The 15,821-nt window shown below is 43.6% G+C and overlaps 1 protein-coding gene across 4 annotated transcripts in view; it reads right to left on the bottom strand.

Annotated features, from left to right (window-relative positions):
- The window catches only part of ahdc1 (AT-hook DNA binding motif containing 1), a 187,876-nt gene that overhangs the window by 153,337 nt on the left and 18,718 nt on the right, over positions 1-15,821 (bottom strand). For 2 of the 4 annotated variants that reach the window (XM_087976683.1, XM_087976691.1), the window contains exon 1: positions 11,456-11,563. The exons of the other annotated variants lie outside the window; for them this stretch is intronic. The gene's annotated coding sequence lies outside the window, so the exon portion shown is untranslated. Of the gene's footprint in view, positions 1-11,455; positions 11,564-15,821 lie in introns of those variants that run through there. 4 annotated transcript variants of the gene reach the window in all.

The raw sequence follows: 15,821 nt of genomic DNA, 5'->3' as shown, positions 1-15,821 counted from the left end.
TAGATTTCACTCAGGTCTGTTAATTTCTTAAATGTTCATTAAATTTGCATCGGCACCTAACATGTTAAAGTGCTATAAAATAAAATTGCTCTTGTTGCATCACCCAATCACTAATTCTTTATTAAACTCATCACTGGTTGTTGCCAACCTAGTGTAATGGAAAGTGGACACCTGGCCCTTCATTTATTTTTCTCAAAATGAAACAGAATGAAGGTAACAGAGACATGGTGGAGTAACTTGAATAGGGTAAAGCTCCCTTTCAAACACAGAATCAAGCTCTACTTTCAACCTTCTCTCTTTTGGTGAAAAGATGATGAACCATGAACAGATGGTAAGAACAGTTTTCAATCCAGTACTTTTACTTGACACCCAAGCATCACAACTGGAGCCATTTTTACTGAGAAACCTGCCCACAGTGAAGTCAGCTGGCCAAGTAAGATGACAACGCAATGTTGCATACGGACAGAGCCAACAAATCACACATGAAACCAACTTATTGGGCAACTCATCAACATTTATATAAAAGTCTCAAAATGTCCTAAAGTACTTCAGGGGAGGCTTATCAAATAAAATCAATACTAATCCAAAACAGACAATATTAAGGCCAAGAAGGTCTTTGAAGAGGTAGAATTTAAGGAGTATTACAATGAAAAATAGCAAGGTAGTGAGGCAGGGACCTCACAGCTTAGGGTTTTGTGTCAGAAAGCACAGGCATCAATGGAGGAATGATAAAAACCACACTGAATACCACTCACACCATTTGTGCTATCTTTTGACACTCTTAATAACCTGAAATTGTCTTGCCATTATCTCCACCTATAAATTCTGTGCCTGTACACTTCCTTCCACTTCATGTGACAAAGGGGCAGTGCTCTAAAAGCTTGTGATTTCAAGTAAACCTGTTGGACTATAACCTGGTGTCATTTGACTTCTGACTTTGTCCACCCCAATCCAACACTGGCACCTCCACATCACTGAATAAGAGGCTGAAGGTGGAGGAACCCAGAAATCTTAACTGATAGGGCTGAGGGACAGTACAGAGATAGCAAGGGCTCTGTCCTTGGAACAATATAAAGACAAGGATGGAGATTTTAAAATTGAGCCACTGTCTATCAAAATGGATCAATTTTTAAAATGTGTTCAATTCCTGCTTAAACTTGGTCAAAATCTGAAATTTAACTGCAGTCTATGGTTGTGTATACTACCTTTCAAATTCTTCACCATAACGGTGAATTGTTCAATTAGGTTTTTTTATATATACACACACTTACATTATGGCTCATAGTTTCACATCATGTTTTATCCACAAATGTGCTTATTCCCTCTTTTGCAAAATTGCTCCCTTTTGAAGTTGAGAGACCTGGACTGGTCAAGTCTAAACTGACAATTGCACGGATGTGGGTCTCAACAGCAAGTGAGGTGAAGCATCGACAGAGATTGGTGGTGTCCCAGGAGTCACTGTATTCAAAAATACAATGTCACCTTGATGTTCTTTTGGAAGCTGAACTCGTCAATCTGTTCCCCACTTTGGGTCCCAGAACAACCTTTACCGAACTTATCTTTGACACAAATTGTGAAATCTGGGCTCAGTTCAAATCTGATGAACTGATGAACACGCTTACTGTTCTTTGAATCAACGCATTGTTGAGTCACTCAATGAGTCAGTTGTATTTTCTGAGGGGAAAGCCTGGAGAATTAGTTTTCACTGCATTACTTAACATTTTTATAAATCAATAGTTGAGAAACAGCAAAGAGTAAATGAACACGATAATTTTACTGAAACATTGTGTCTGAATGAAGTACAGGCTGATTAGAGTTCTTTTCTCTGCACACTTGGTAAATGTGATAGAATTGTGCAGTCCGAGCCCCATTTCTCATAGATATCAACTGACAGCAGGAATTGGCTCAGGAGTTGCTACGCTATTCCTACCTTATTTTGAAAGTAAAACCATATTTATCCTTCAACAGCATCTCTCAAACCTGTACCTCTACCATCTACCATTTGGGGCAGCACAGTGGCTCAGTGGTTAGCACTGCTACCTCTGCACCAGGGACCCGGGTTCAATTCCAGCCTCTGGCAACTGTCTGTGTGGAGTTTGCACATTCTCCCCGTGTCTGTGTGGGTTTCCTTTTGGTGTTCCGGTTTCCTCCCACAGTCCAAAGATGTGAAGGTTAGGTAGATTGGCAATGCTAAATCGCCCATAGTGTCCAGGAGGGATGTGTCGGCTAGATGGATAAGCCATGGGAAGTGCACGGTTAGAGGGATAGGGTAGGGGAGTGGGTCTGGATGGAATGTTCTTCTGAGGGTGGGTGCAGACTCAACAGCGGAACAGCCTGTTCTGCACTGTTGGAATTCTGTGCTCTAGAACGACAAAGAATGAGAACACCACCCACCTGCAAGTTCCCTTCCCAACTACAGACCACCCTGAGAGAGAACTAGACTGTCATTTTGTTATGGTCACTAGGTCAAAATTTCTGAACACTCTCCCCAGTAGCAGTGTGAACATGTCTACCATCCAGGGCTGCAACTTGTTCTTTTCATAGTAAAATTAGACTATAGACTTTCAACTTCCATCATCTGGTTTTAAAACTTGGAACAGGTCACATTGACTTAATATCGTCATGATTCGGAGATGCCGGTGTTGGACTGGGGTGTACAAAGTTAAAAATCACACAACACCAGGTTATAGTCCAACAGGTTTAATTGGAAGCACACTAGCTTTCGGAGCGACGCTCCTTCATCAGGTGATTGTCACTCCGAAAGCCAGTGTGCTTCCAATTAAACCTGTTGGACTATAACCTGGTGTTGTGTGATTTTTAACTTAATATCGTCACAGTGATCACTTGACCACAGATCAAGCCTATTCACGAAACTATCAATAAACACAGACTTGTCACATTGTTGGACAATGCAGATGGAATTCCATCTGCTTACACTGAAATGAACATGTCGTAAAATGACTGAAACTAGTCAGTCAATGAGATCAGAATCTTCTGTTTGATTTTTGCATTTCTGAAGTTTCACACATTGGGATGAAAGCTGTGTTCAGACTATCCAGCCCGGGGAAAATAAGTAAGCCAGACATGGGAATACAAAGAGGAAATATACTTCAGACATCAGCTTTCTATTCTTCCCAGAAGCTACCATTCATCCCCCACTAACAACAGAACTGGGAGCTTTCTCTTTTTTTTCTCTCTCTGCTTCTCAGAAAACAATGCCGAGTAGAAAGCAAACAAAAGAAACATCTATTCACCAAAATCTTGGATAATTAAAAAATCTGCTACTCCAGTGGATACAAGTCATCAATTAAATAACCATGGTCTCAGGTTTAAATGTAATATCTCACTGACTCAATGACGCTTGACACTGCATTCTAATCTTCCTTTTTGTACTAGATGCTTTCCCCTTTCCAAATTTTATACCTGAGTTTGCATGAGTGATGTTACGTTTTTCTCAGGGTTAGTAAATAGTAAAATTCATCTATCACCCAAGAAAATCTGTATGGGTTCCTGAGCTGGGAACAATGTTTTCAATTGAATTATGATGTAAAAGGTAAAGTTGCCCCAGAAGGTAAACTCCAGCACCCGATAATAGGGCTGTGCTTTCATTAGAGAGAGGGAGGACTGGTGATGGTCCTCATACCTCAGGTGAAGGGAGAGCTCTTCAAGGAAACCTCAGCTGGTATGGGAATTGAACCCATGCTGTCGGTGTTACTCTGCATCACAAAACAGCCGTCCAGCCAACTAAGCTAACATGCTTAAAAACAATTTGAAATCTTTGTTGCAGCCAACCAAAGGATTTGAAAGAGGAGAGCCAATCAGAATTCCTGCTAAATATATGTTCTTTTGTGCAGATCTCCACAGTGATTGCAGAACAGTGATTCTGGAACCAAAAGGTGTTAGCAAGCTGATCACTGTGCATGGATCTTCAGAGCAGCTGCATGCAATATTTACTGAGAATGGTGGAGCCAATTTCCTCCTCTTCATCTGGTCATAACAAGCAGTTCCAGGCAGTTCATCACCGCCTTCTCCAGGGCAAGCAGGCTTACTCAAACAAAAAGCTAGCTGAACCAGTAATAACTACATCCCATGTACAAATAAAAAAAAATACTGATATGGGAAGTGAAGATTTACACTAACAGAATAAGGAGTTTTCAGTTGATGAATTAAGAAAGAGATAGCACGGAACAAGACAGACCATTTGGTCTAATACGTCCTGCTTGCTTTCCTAGACTATTTGCAACCTATGGGATGTTGGAGGACATCCAAACTATCTAACTCAGCTGGGAGAGATTTATCATGTTGTTGGACATTCAAGTGGGAATGTCATCTGCCGACAGAATTACAACACCTAGTGCAGTAGAGTTTCGTGAGATTAGTAAAACAGTATCGATCTTTAACACAAGTAAATGTCTGATAGATAACATAGATAATTGGGTGCTATCAACATCTCTGGACTCTCAGTGTAGTTGTAAACTGACAGAATACTCTTCACTTAATATTATGTGAACATTGACATTACCTGGAGATACTCCTACATTGTTACTGTGTGGGGAACTGTGTAACTACCCTCTGTTGACACCTCCTTAAAGCAACCTGCCACATGACCATGATGCCATGAGATATGAGCTTTGCAAAACTGCAACTTTGCATAACAGACCTCCTTATACATACAATGTGGGAGAGGGGAGATCATCTTATGGTGAGGGGTCTTATTTACGATGCTCATGTGACATAACTAACATGAGTGAAATAACACAAACGTCAAGATGTGGAGAGAAGCTTCTGTAACCAATGAAAAGGGGCGAGGTGTTGGTGTATTGTAACGTCACTGAACCAGTAATCCAGAACCTTAACTTAATGTTCTGGGGCATGGGTTCAAATTCCACCAAGGCAAATGATGAAATTTAAATTCAGTAAAATCTTTCATTAAAATTCGAATGATGGCCATGTAACCATTGCCAATTATCATGTTTAAAAAACAAAACTGCTTGGTTCAAAAAATAATTAGCCATTGTCATCTGGTTTGGTCTCCATGTGACTCCAGACCCTACCCTCTGAACTGTCCTAGCAAGACAATCAATCAGAGTCTGACAATCAATACCAGTCACACCAGCAATACCTACATCCCATGCAAGAAAAACATGCTCAGAAGGAGGATATATGGGCGTACATGTCTGAATGATGTTATTTTCTTATATTCTTTCAACAGAAAGTAAACGGCAAAGAACCTGAAGGATTCACAGTAACATTCTTGAGTCTTGTTGAAGCAAAGGTATACTGGCCAGGGGAAAGCAGGCCACCGAAGGTTCACTCAGTTGATTTCAGGTACAGTGGGACTGTCTTGTATGGAAAGGTTGAGTAGGTTGGGCATGTACTCACTGGAGTTCAGAAGAATGTGAAGTAACCCTAATGATGACAAATGCAGACAGGTTATTTCTTCTGTGGGAGTGTCCAGGACAACAGGGCATAGCCTCAGAATAAGGAGTCGCTCATCTCAAATAAAATAAGGAGGGCTTTTTTCTGAGGGTGGTGAATCTGTGGGATTCTTTTATGTAGAGGGCAGCCGAGGCTGGTTCATTCAGCAAATTCAAGGCTGAGATAGACAGATTGTCAGTGAGTGAATCAAGGGTTATAGCAGAAGGGCAGGAAAGAGGAGTTGAGGATGATCAGATCAGCCATGAGCTCACTGAATGGGGAGTGGATTTGATGGACCAAATGACCTACTTCTGCAACTACTTTCTATAGTCTAGTCCGCTGTTTAATGGCGAGATAAGTTGCCTATTAGCTCAACCCTACCAGAAGCTGATGATATTAGGAGACTTTTCTCTTAAAAGAAAACTAACTTTTAACTTGAAATTTTTTAATGGATAATAGAAACTGCCAATGGAGTTACTCTATTCCTTTCACCAACAAATGTAACATGATTGCTTCAACGACAGATGGCACAAGGCGTTTTCTGGCTGGTGGCTTTTTGAATGACTCAACTGTAGCCTTGGAGTCACAGAAAGCTGAGCATAGTCCGTGCATTTTACAGTTGGCTTTGAAGGTGCAAGTGAGTTCCTGCTAATACCAAATATAGCCATCTCAACTTAACAGAAGGAACACTACAAACATCCTGGAGGCAAAAGGACCATTCAGGCCATCAAACCATTCCACCAGCACATTTCCCATTATAGCACACAGCAACATTTTGCATGTTTGTCCCAATGTACTGAACTGAAATGCATTTTGCTGTAACTTATGAATATTACAGAAAGAGAATGAATTCACATCAGAACCACTCTGAGCATGCCACACACACACACACGAGTCACTCTGCAACACATACCAATGTTCCATTGCTACTAATGTAACAGAAGTATACCATATGAAGTACGCCATTTAAATCGTTTCTTTCATTGCAACCTAGTTTCCGAATAGCTCCCAAAAAGTCACAATAAATGAAAAACATCACAAAACATCAGACAATATTGTAATTTCGGGTTGCTGGCGGCTATCCTGAGTCTGCCACCGATGTCAAATTGAAAAGTGCATTGAAATTGGGCACTTTTGTGTATATTCTGTAAAATTGTACAACTGTAGGCCGTGGTGAAAAGAAGTTGAGTTTACAAGACACCATACAAGAGAATTCCAACACCCTCAGTAAAGAATACAGACCTGGACCCAAAGAAGGAATTCTACTTTACCCACTGTATCATGCCCCTGGATTACTTTCAAGAATCGGTAAAAGTCAATCTTCGACAGTCTGATGCTTTGCAGAAACAAAGCTGCACGGTTACATATGTAGCATTTTTTGTGATCATTGTAAAGTTGTGAAGACATACTGTTCATTAAACATGTCCTTAAAGGAGCCAAAAAACTCAGAAAAAGAGAAATCTCTATGTCTTCAGATTTAGCCACTTACCCTTGTTTCTTTCTGTTTCATGAAATGTAACATAGAACATAGAAGAATACAGCGCAGTACAGGCCCTTGGGCCCTCGATGTTGCGCCGATCCAAGCCCACCTAAACTACACTAACCCACTATCCTCCATATACCTATCCAATGCCCTCTTAAATGCCCATAAAGAGGGAGAGTCCACCACTGTTACTGGCAGGGCATTCCATGAACTAACGACTCGCTGAGTGAAGAACCTACCCCTAACATCAGTCCTATATCTACCCCCCCTTAATTTAAAGCTATGCCCCCTTGTAATACCCGACTCAATACGCGGGAAAAGGTTCATACTGTCGACCCTATCTAACCCCCTAATCATCTTGTACACCTCAATCAAGTCACCCCTAAACCTTCTTTTCTCTAGTGAAAACAGCCCCAAGTGCCTCAGTCTTTCCTCATACGATTTTCCTTCCATACCAGGCAACATCCTGGTAAACCTCCTCTGCACCCGTTCCAATGCCTCCACATCCTTCCTATAGTATGGCGACCAAAACTGCACACAATATTCCAGATGCGGCCGTACCAGAGTCTTATACAACTGCATCATGACCTCAGGACTCCGGAACTCAATTCCTCTACCAATAAAAGCCAGTACGCCATATGCCTTCCTCACCGCACTATTTACCTGGGTGGCAACTTTCAGAGATCTGTGTACATGGACACCAAGATCCCTCTGCTCATCCACACTACCAAGTATCCGACCATTAGCCCAGTACCCCATCTTTTTGTTATTCTTCCCAAAGTGAATCACCTCGCACTTAGCTACATTGAATTCCATCTGCCACCTTTCTGCCCAGCTCTGCAGCTTCTCTATATCCTGCTGTAACCTGCCACATGCTTCCTCACTGTCAACAACTCCTCCGACTTTCGTGTCATCCGCAAACTTGCTCACCCAACCTTCTAACCCCTCTTCCAGGTCATTTATAAAAATGACAAACAGCAATGGTCCCAAAACAGATCCTTGCGGAACACCGCTAGTGACGGCACTCCATGAAGAAACTTTGCCATCAACTACTACCCTCTGTCTTCTTCCATCCAGCCAATTCCTAATCCAAACCTCCAACTCACCCTCAATGCCATATCTCCGTATTTTCTGCAGTAGCCTACCATGGGGAACCTTATCAAACGCCTTACTAAAATCCATATATACCACATCTACCGCTTTCCCCTCATCAACCTCCTTCGTCACCTTTTCAAAGAATTCAATAAGGTTTGTGAGGCACGACTTGCCCTTCACAAAACCATGCTGACTATCCTTGATCACATTATTCCTATCTAGATGTGCATAAATCCTATCCCTTACAATTCTCTCTAAGATTTTGCCCACAACAGAAGTGAGACTCACCGGCCTATAGTTACTAGGGCTATCCCTACTCCCCTTTTTGAACAAGGGAACCACATTTGCTATCCTCCAGTCTTCTGGGACTACTCCTGTAGACAAAGAGGACATAAAAATCAAGGCCAATGGCTCTGCAATCTCCTCCCTTGCTTCCCAGAGAATCCTAGGATAAATGCCATCAGGCCCAGGGGACTTATCTATTTTCACCTTTTCCAGGATTTCCAACACCTCTTCTCTACATACCTCAAAGCCATCCATTCTACTTATTTGTGCCTCAGTATTCTCATCGACAACAATGCCCTGTTCCTGAGTGAATACTGAAGAAAAGTATTCATTCAGTGTCTCCCCAATCTCTTCCGCCTCCACACGCAACTTCCCCCTACTATCCTTGACTGGACCTATTCCTACCCTAGTCATTCTTTTATTCCTAACATACCTATAGAAAGCCTTAGGGTTTTCCCTAATCCTATCTACTAAGGACCTTTCATGTCCCCTCCTTGCTGCTTTTAGCTCTCTCTTCAGGTCCTTCCTGGCTACCCTATAACTCTCAATCGCCCCAATTGAACCTTCACGTCTCATCTTGAGATAGGCCGCCCTCTTCCATTTAACAAGGGATTCCAATTCCTTATTAAACCACGGCTCCCTCGCACGACCCTTTCCTACCTGCCTGACAGGTACATAATTATCAAGGACACTCAATAGTTGCCCCTTGAACAAGTTCCACATATCATTTACACTCTTGCCTTGGAGTCTACTTTTCCAATCCACACATCCTAAGTCATGCCTCACCGCATCATAATTTCCCTTACCCCAGCTATAATTCTTGCCCTGTAGTACACACTTATCCCTCTCCATCACGAGTGTAAAAATCACCGAATTATGGTCACTATCCCCAAAGTGCTCACCTACCTCTAATTCTAACACCTGGCCTGGTTCGTTACCCAGAACCAAATCCAGTATGGCCTCACCTCTTGTTGGCCTGTCTACATATTGTGTCAGGAAACTCTCCTGCACACATTGAACAAACACTGACCCATCTAACGAACTTGAGCTATAGCTTTCCCAATCAATATCAGGAAAGTTAAAGTCCCCCATAACAACCACCCTATTACTGTCACTCATCTCCTGAATCACCTTCCCAATCCTTTCTTCATGCACCAACACACTCAATATTAATCATGCCTAACATAGAGAGACTGAGGTTCACTGTACCCTGAACTTTAGCTCAACGCGCTGAATATTCAACAGGATGAACTGCATTTGAGCTCAAACACTAGTTTGCAAGATTTCCTCCCACCACCCGTTTTTCATGCCACTCCCCCTTCCTCATGGCAAAATAGTGGGGCAACCAGGAATTTGATTTAGTTTTATAATTTTTGACCACATGAAGATTTCAACATGAATTATAGATAGCTTAATGTCAGAAACAACTTAATATTGAGTGGACGAGAAACAACTTGTTAAATCTACAGCAAATTAATCTGGAAAATATTTATCAGCCATTTTTAGGATAAATTTACTGTAAAACTCTCTCCACTGTATGGAAAGTGTGACACAGCCTGCTGTCGAATATTGTACACGATGGAGCAAACTTGCCCAGTCTGAGTCAACGTTTTTTTTTTGCAAGATGTCACTATAAATTAAAGAGAAACATGGGATGGAGAACCACTTTGTTAACACTCAAGTTTTAAATATAAACAGAGCGCGCATTTCAGAAACCTTCCCCACCTCAGGACCAGATTTTTTGGCTTATGATCTGCAGGAAATTCCTAATGATCTTCATCATGTGCTCTGAAAAAAAAAGCCCTTCCTGCCTAGTCTACCCTAAAGGACATATGCTGAACATTCTGCACACATTGAGTCTCTTTGCTTCCCTTCAAAATCCTTCATAAATTCCCTCAAAACAGAGAGCCCAGTGATGAAGGGCTGAACACGGTCATAAATGACTACCTCTGCAGGTATCAGTTTTGTTCAGGAAGCCTTTATATTTTTATTACACCAGGTTGTCGTTTAAAGATTTGAACATCGTCCATGTTTGCTGGTTTTTCCTTGGCGAAAAGCCAGGCTGCTAAGCTGTCAGCTTCCTGCTGTGTCTGAATCACGTGACAGGGAATGCAACCACAGTAACACCCAAAATACTTGCTGCTCAATGCTGTTCAGTCTAACAATTCTTCTAACTGCTGAGCAGTGTATGATACTTGGTTTACATTCAGTTAAGTATAGACATGAAATGTTTCAACACAACAATTCCTTACGATTTTTGTGTATGTGCAGCCACATTTAGCAAATCAAGAACAAACTGTCATTAGTGTGGCCTCATCAAAGACACAAAATCTGATTGATCCTGGCCAGAAATAGATGTGTTCCACCCACATCAGCAACCCACGCCCTCCCTCGCAAATTGTGTACAGTTCATTCACAGTGAAATGTTTGATTCAATCTACTATAAAGTCCTGCAAAAAGCTACGATAAAACAAAAGATCCCAAGACTGGGAACACTGTCGACTGCAGGCAGCAGGTATCGCCCACACAGCTTCCAATCCTGTCCTTTGTTATTGTCACTGGTTAAAGACTAGCATGCCACAGGCAACAGTTATTGCCTAGTACCTGGTTAGATCATTTTCTGTATGCGAGACAAGACAGGAAGTATTGACATGGGGAGGAGGAGGGGGGAGCATCACAGCTAAATCTGATCTGTCAACTAACACGCATACATGTGCACACACGGGGAGAGAGAGAGAGAGAGAGAGGCAGATGACGACTTGCGTCTACATACTCACACACTGCAGAGGGAGGATGCTTGCTGACATTTCAGAACTGACACCTATTGCTGCAGGGAGGGGGGGGTGTGTGTGAGGAGGTAGGAGGAGTGAGGGTGTGTGTGTGTGAGAGAGAGTGTGTGTGTGAGAGAGAGAGAGGCGGAGAGAGAGAAAGACAGAGAGAGCGGGAGAAAGAGAGAAAGAGAGAGCGCCCCCAGCAAAGTTTACACCACAGCCATAATGTGCTGCAGATGGGCTAAATTATTTAACAGCACACTATCTACAAGATGCAATGCAGAATTTACCAAAGATCCTCAGACAGCATCTTCCAAACCCATGACCACTTCCATCTAGAAGGACAAGGGCAGTAGATACATGGGCAAACCACTCACTGCAAGATCCCCTCCGAGCCACTCACCATCCCAACTTGGAAATATATCACCATTCCTTCAGTGTCACTTGACTGAAATCCTGGCATTCTCCCCCTAACAGCACTGTGGGTCAGCCTACTGCACGTGGACTGCAGCTGTTCAAACAAAAAAGGTTCACCACCAACTTCTCAAGGGGCAACTAGAAACAGAAAATAAATGCTGGTCCAGCCAGTGATGCCCACATCCCAGAAATAAAAGGAAAAATGGGAACTCCACCACCTCCTCTCCAGCCAAGGTCCTCCCTCAGGAGCTGCTGATCAACATGAAGACGGCTTGAACTATCCCAGGAGGGCGACAGCAGGGGGCACTGCTGGCTGTGCAGGAAGAGACTCGAAGAGGACCATGACTGACCCCAAAAGCTGGGGTTTTAAATGAGGAAGGACTCTCGGTTTCAGGGAGGGGGGCTGTTATCTTTTGGGAGGGGATGGTACACCTGATGAGCTTAGGGTACAATCCCCATGAATCTGGTGACCCCTTCCTTCCATGTAGATGTTTAAAAACATCTGTCCGCTCCTTTCCGATTCCTCATGTTGGCCATATTTTGGTGTCATTACTTTAGTCAGTCAAACTTTTAACAAATTCAAATGACCCTTACTTACTTACTTACATCTCTCTCTGGACAGAAGATGTGATTGATGTGATTTTCAAATTCATAAGCAGGCTTTTCATGAGATAGCTTGTAAAGGGAACACAAACATGAGGGCATGGATTTTAAAGTGATTTACAAACAAAGCAAGGACAACACGAGGAGAAATTTGTTGACACAGCAGGTAGATCGGGTTAGTGGCTCAGTTAGCTGGATGCCAACAGCATGGGTTCAAATCCCACACTAGCTGAGGTTACCAAAAAGAATTGTCCTTCTCAACCTCGTTCTTCGCCTGAAGTGTGGTGACCCTTACCATCCCTTGTGTCTCTCTCTAATGAGACTGGGACTATGGCAAAGAAACAAAATGTGGGTTATGTAATGCACAGCCTAGGACCATGGAAGAGATAGGTCCAATTGAGGCAAGAGCATGCTGAATGCTTACTTAGTCAGAAATAGCGTGCTGGGATGGGCGGGGCAGGTTGGGGGGAGGCGAGAGATTGGCTTAGAAAACAGGCATGATGGGCCAAATGGCATCTTTCTACACTGTAACAATTCGGTGATTATGGGCTAGCTACTGATTTCCTACCTGCATGGGGGCGTGAGTGGGGACTGAGTAGGTTACTAGGTGGCATGGTAGCTCAGTGATTAGCATAGAACATAGAAAAATACAGCGCAGTACAGGCCCTTTGGCCCTCAATATTGCACCGATCCAAGCCCACCTAACCTACACTAGCCCACTATCCTCCATATGCCTATCCAATGCCCGTTTAAATGCCCATAAAGAGGGAGAGCTGGAAATGTGTTGCTGGAAAAGCGCAGCAGGTCAGGCAGCATCCAGGGAACAGGAGAATCGACGTTTCGGGCATAAGCCCTTCTTCAGGAAAGAAGGCTTATGCCCGAAATGTCGATTCTCCTGTTCCCTGGATGCTGCCTGACCTGCTGCGCTTTTCCAGCAACACATTTCCAGCTCTGATCTCCAGCATCTGCAGACCTCACTTTCTCCATAAAGAGGGAGAGTCCACCACTGCTACTGGCAGGGCATTCCATGAACTCACGACTTGCTGAGTAAAGAATCTACCCCTAACATCTGTCCTATACCTACCACTCCTTAATTTAAAGCTAAGCCCCCTCGTAATAGCTGACTCCATACGTGGAAAAAGGTTCTCATGGTCAACCCTATCTAAACCCCTAATCATCCTGTACACCTCTATCAAGTCACCCCTAAACCTTCTTTTCGCTAATGAAAACAGCCCCAAGTGCCTCAGCCTTTCCTCATACGATCTTCCTACCATACCAGGCAACATCCTGGTAAACCTCCTCTGCACCCGTTCCAGTGTCTCCACATCCTTCCTATAGTATGGCGACCAAAACTGCACACAATACTCCAGATGCGGCCGCACCAGAGTCTTATACAACTGCAACATGACCTCAGGACTCCGGAACTCAATTCCTCTACCAATAAAAGCCAGTACGCCATATGCCTTCTTCACCGCACTATTTACCTGGGTGGCAACTTTCAGAGATCTGTGTACATGGACACCAAGATCCCTCTGCTCATCCACTCTACCAAGTATCCGACTATTAGCCCAGTACCCTATCTTTTTGTTACTCTTACCAAAGTGAATCACCTCACACTCACCTACATTGAACTCCATTTGCCACCTTTCTGCCCAGCTCTGCAGCTTATATATATCCTGCTGTAACCTGCCACATCCTTCCTCACTGTCAACAACTCCACCGACTTGTGTATCATCCGCAAACTTGTTCACCCAACCTTCTAGCCCCTCCTCCAGGTCATTTATAAAAATGACAAACAGCAATGGTCCCAAAACAGATCCTTGCGGAACACCGCTAGTAACTGCACTCCAAGATGAACCTTTACCATCAACTACTACCCTCTGTCTTCTTCCAGCCAGCCAATTCCTAATCCAAATCTCCAACTCACTCTCAATGCCATACCTCCGTATTTTTTGCAGTAGCCTACCATGGGGAACCTTATCAAACGCCTTACTAAAATCCATATACACCACATCTACCGCTTTACCCTCGTCCACCTCCTTAGTCACCTTCTCAAAGAATTCAATAAGGTTTGTGAGGCACGGCCTGCCCTTCACAAAACCATGCTGACTATCCTTGACCACATTATTCCTATCCAGATGTTCATAAATCCTATCCCTTACAATTCTCTCTAAGACTTTGCCCACAACAGAAGTGAGACTCACCGGCCTATAGTTACTAGGGTTATCCCTACTCCCCTTCTTGAACAAGGGAACCACATTTGCTATCCTCCAGTCTTCTGGCACTATTCCTGTAGACAACGAGGACATAAAAATCAAGGCCAATGGCTCTGCAATCTCCTCCCTTGCTTCCCAGAGAATCCTAGGATAAATGCCATCAGGCCGAGGGGATTTATCTATTTTCACCCTTTCCAGAATTTCCACCACCTCTTTCCTACATACCTCAAAGCCGTCCATTCTAATTAATTGTGACTCAGTATTCACATCGGCAACAATGTCCTGTTCCTGAGTGAATACTGACGAAAAGTATTCATTCAGTGTCTCCCCAATCTCTTCAGCCTCCACACGCAACTTCCCACTACTATCCTTGACTGGACCTATTCCTACCCTAGTCATTCTTTTATTCCTGACATACCTATAAAAAGCCTTTGGGTTTTCCCTAATCCTATCAACTAAGGACTTTTCATGTCCCCTCCTTGCTGCTCTTAGCTCTCTCTTCAGGTCTTTCCTGGCTACCTTATAACTCTCAATCGCCCCAATTGAACCTTCATGCCTCATCTTTACATAAGCCACCATCTTCCATTTAACAAGGGATTCCAATTCCTTACTAAACACGGCTCCCTCACACGACCCTTTCCTCCTTGCCTGACAGGTACATACTTATCAAGGACACTCAATAGTTGCTCCTTGAACAAGCTCCACATATCAATTGCGCACTTGCCTTGAAGCCTACTTTTCCAAGCCACGCATCCTAAGTCGTGCCTCACCGCATCATAATTTCCCTGTCCCCAGCTATAACTCTTGCCCTGCAGTGCACACTTATCCCTCTCCATCACTAGAGTAAAAGTCACCGAATTGTGGTCACTGTCCCCAAAGTGCTCACCTACCTCCAATTCTAACACCTGGCCTGGTTCGTTACCCAGAACCAAATCCAGTATGGCCTCACCTCTTGTTGGCCTGTCTACATATTGTGTCAGGAAACCCTCCTGCACACATTGGACAAACACCGACCCATCTAACGAACTCGAGCTATAGCTTTCCCAGTCAATATCAGGAAAGTTAAAGACCCCATAATAACCACTGCTGCATCACAGCACCAAGGATCCAGGTTCAATTCCAACTTGGTTAACTGTGTAGGGTCTGCATACTCCTCCCAGTCTCTGCTCTAGTTTTCTCCCATGGTCCAAAGATCTGCAGATTGTGGGCAGGGCTGGGGGTGGGACGCTCTTAGGAGGGTCAGTGTGGACTTGATGGGCCAAATGACTTGTTCCCATGCCAATGGAATTGCATTTGACATGCATAACATCAGCACCTGACCTCCCCCCCCACCCCCCCTCGCCCCCCACCGCACACAAACAAACACACCCAGCAGGGGTATGTAATATCAAGCCCCTGGATTGGTGTTTCCTTTGGTCCTCTGCATATGGTAAGTCTGAATTTCCCACTCCAACCACTGCCCTGCCCAAAAACAGTGAACACAGCACAGCCCAAGAATTGAATTTAAAATCTTCTTGGTCTTTGCCAAGTCAT

Source organism: Chiloscyllium plagiosum, unplaced genomic scaffold (assembly GCF_037043375.1).
Source record: "Chiloscyllium plagiosum isolate Xiang-an unplaced genomic scaffold, Cpla_swu_hap1 HiC_scaffold_30, whole genome shotgun sequence".
Classification (NCBI taxonomy): domain Eukaryota; kingdom Metazoa; phylum Chordata; class Chondrichthyes; order Orectolobiformes; family Hemiscylliidae; genus Chiloscyllium; species Chiloscyllium plagiosum.
The sequence above is the reverse complement of the archived record's forward strand: the minus strand, read 5'-3'. Positions and strand labels throughout refer to the sequence as shown.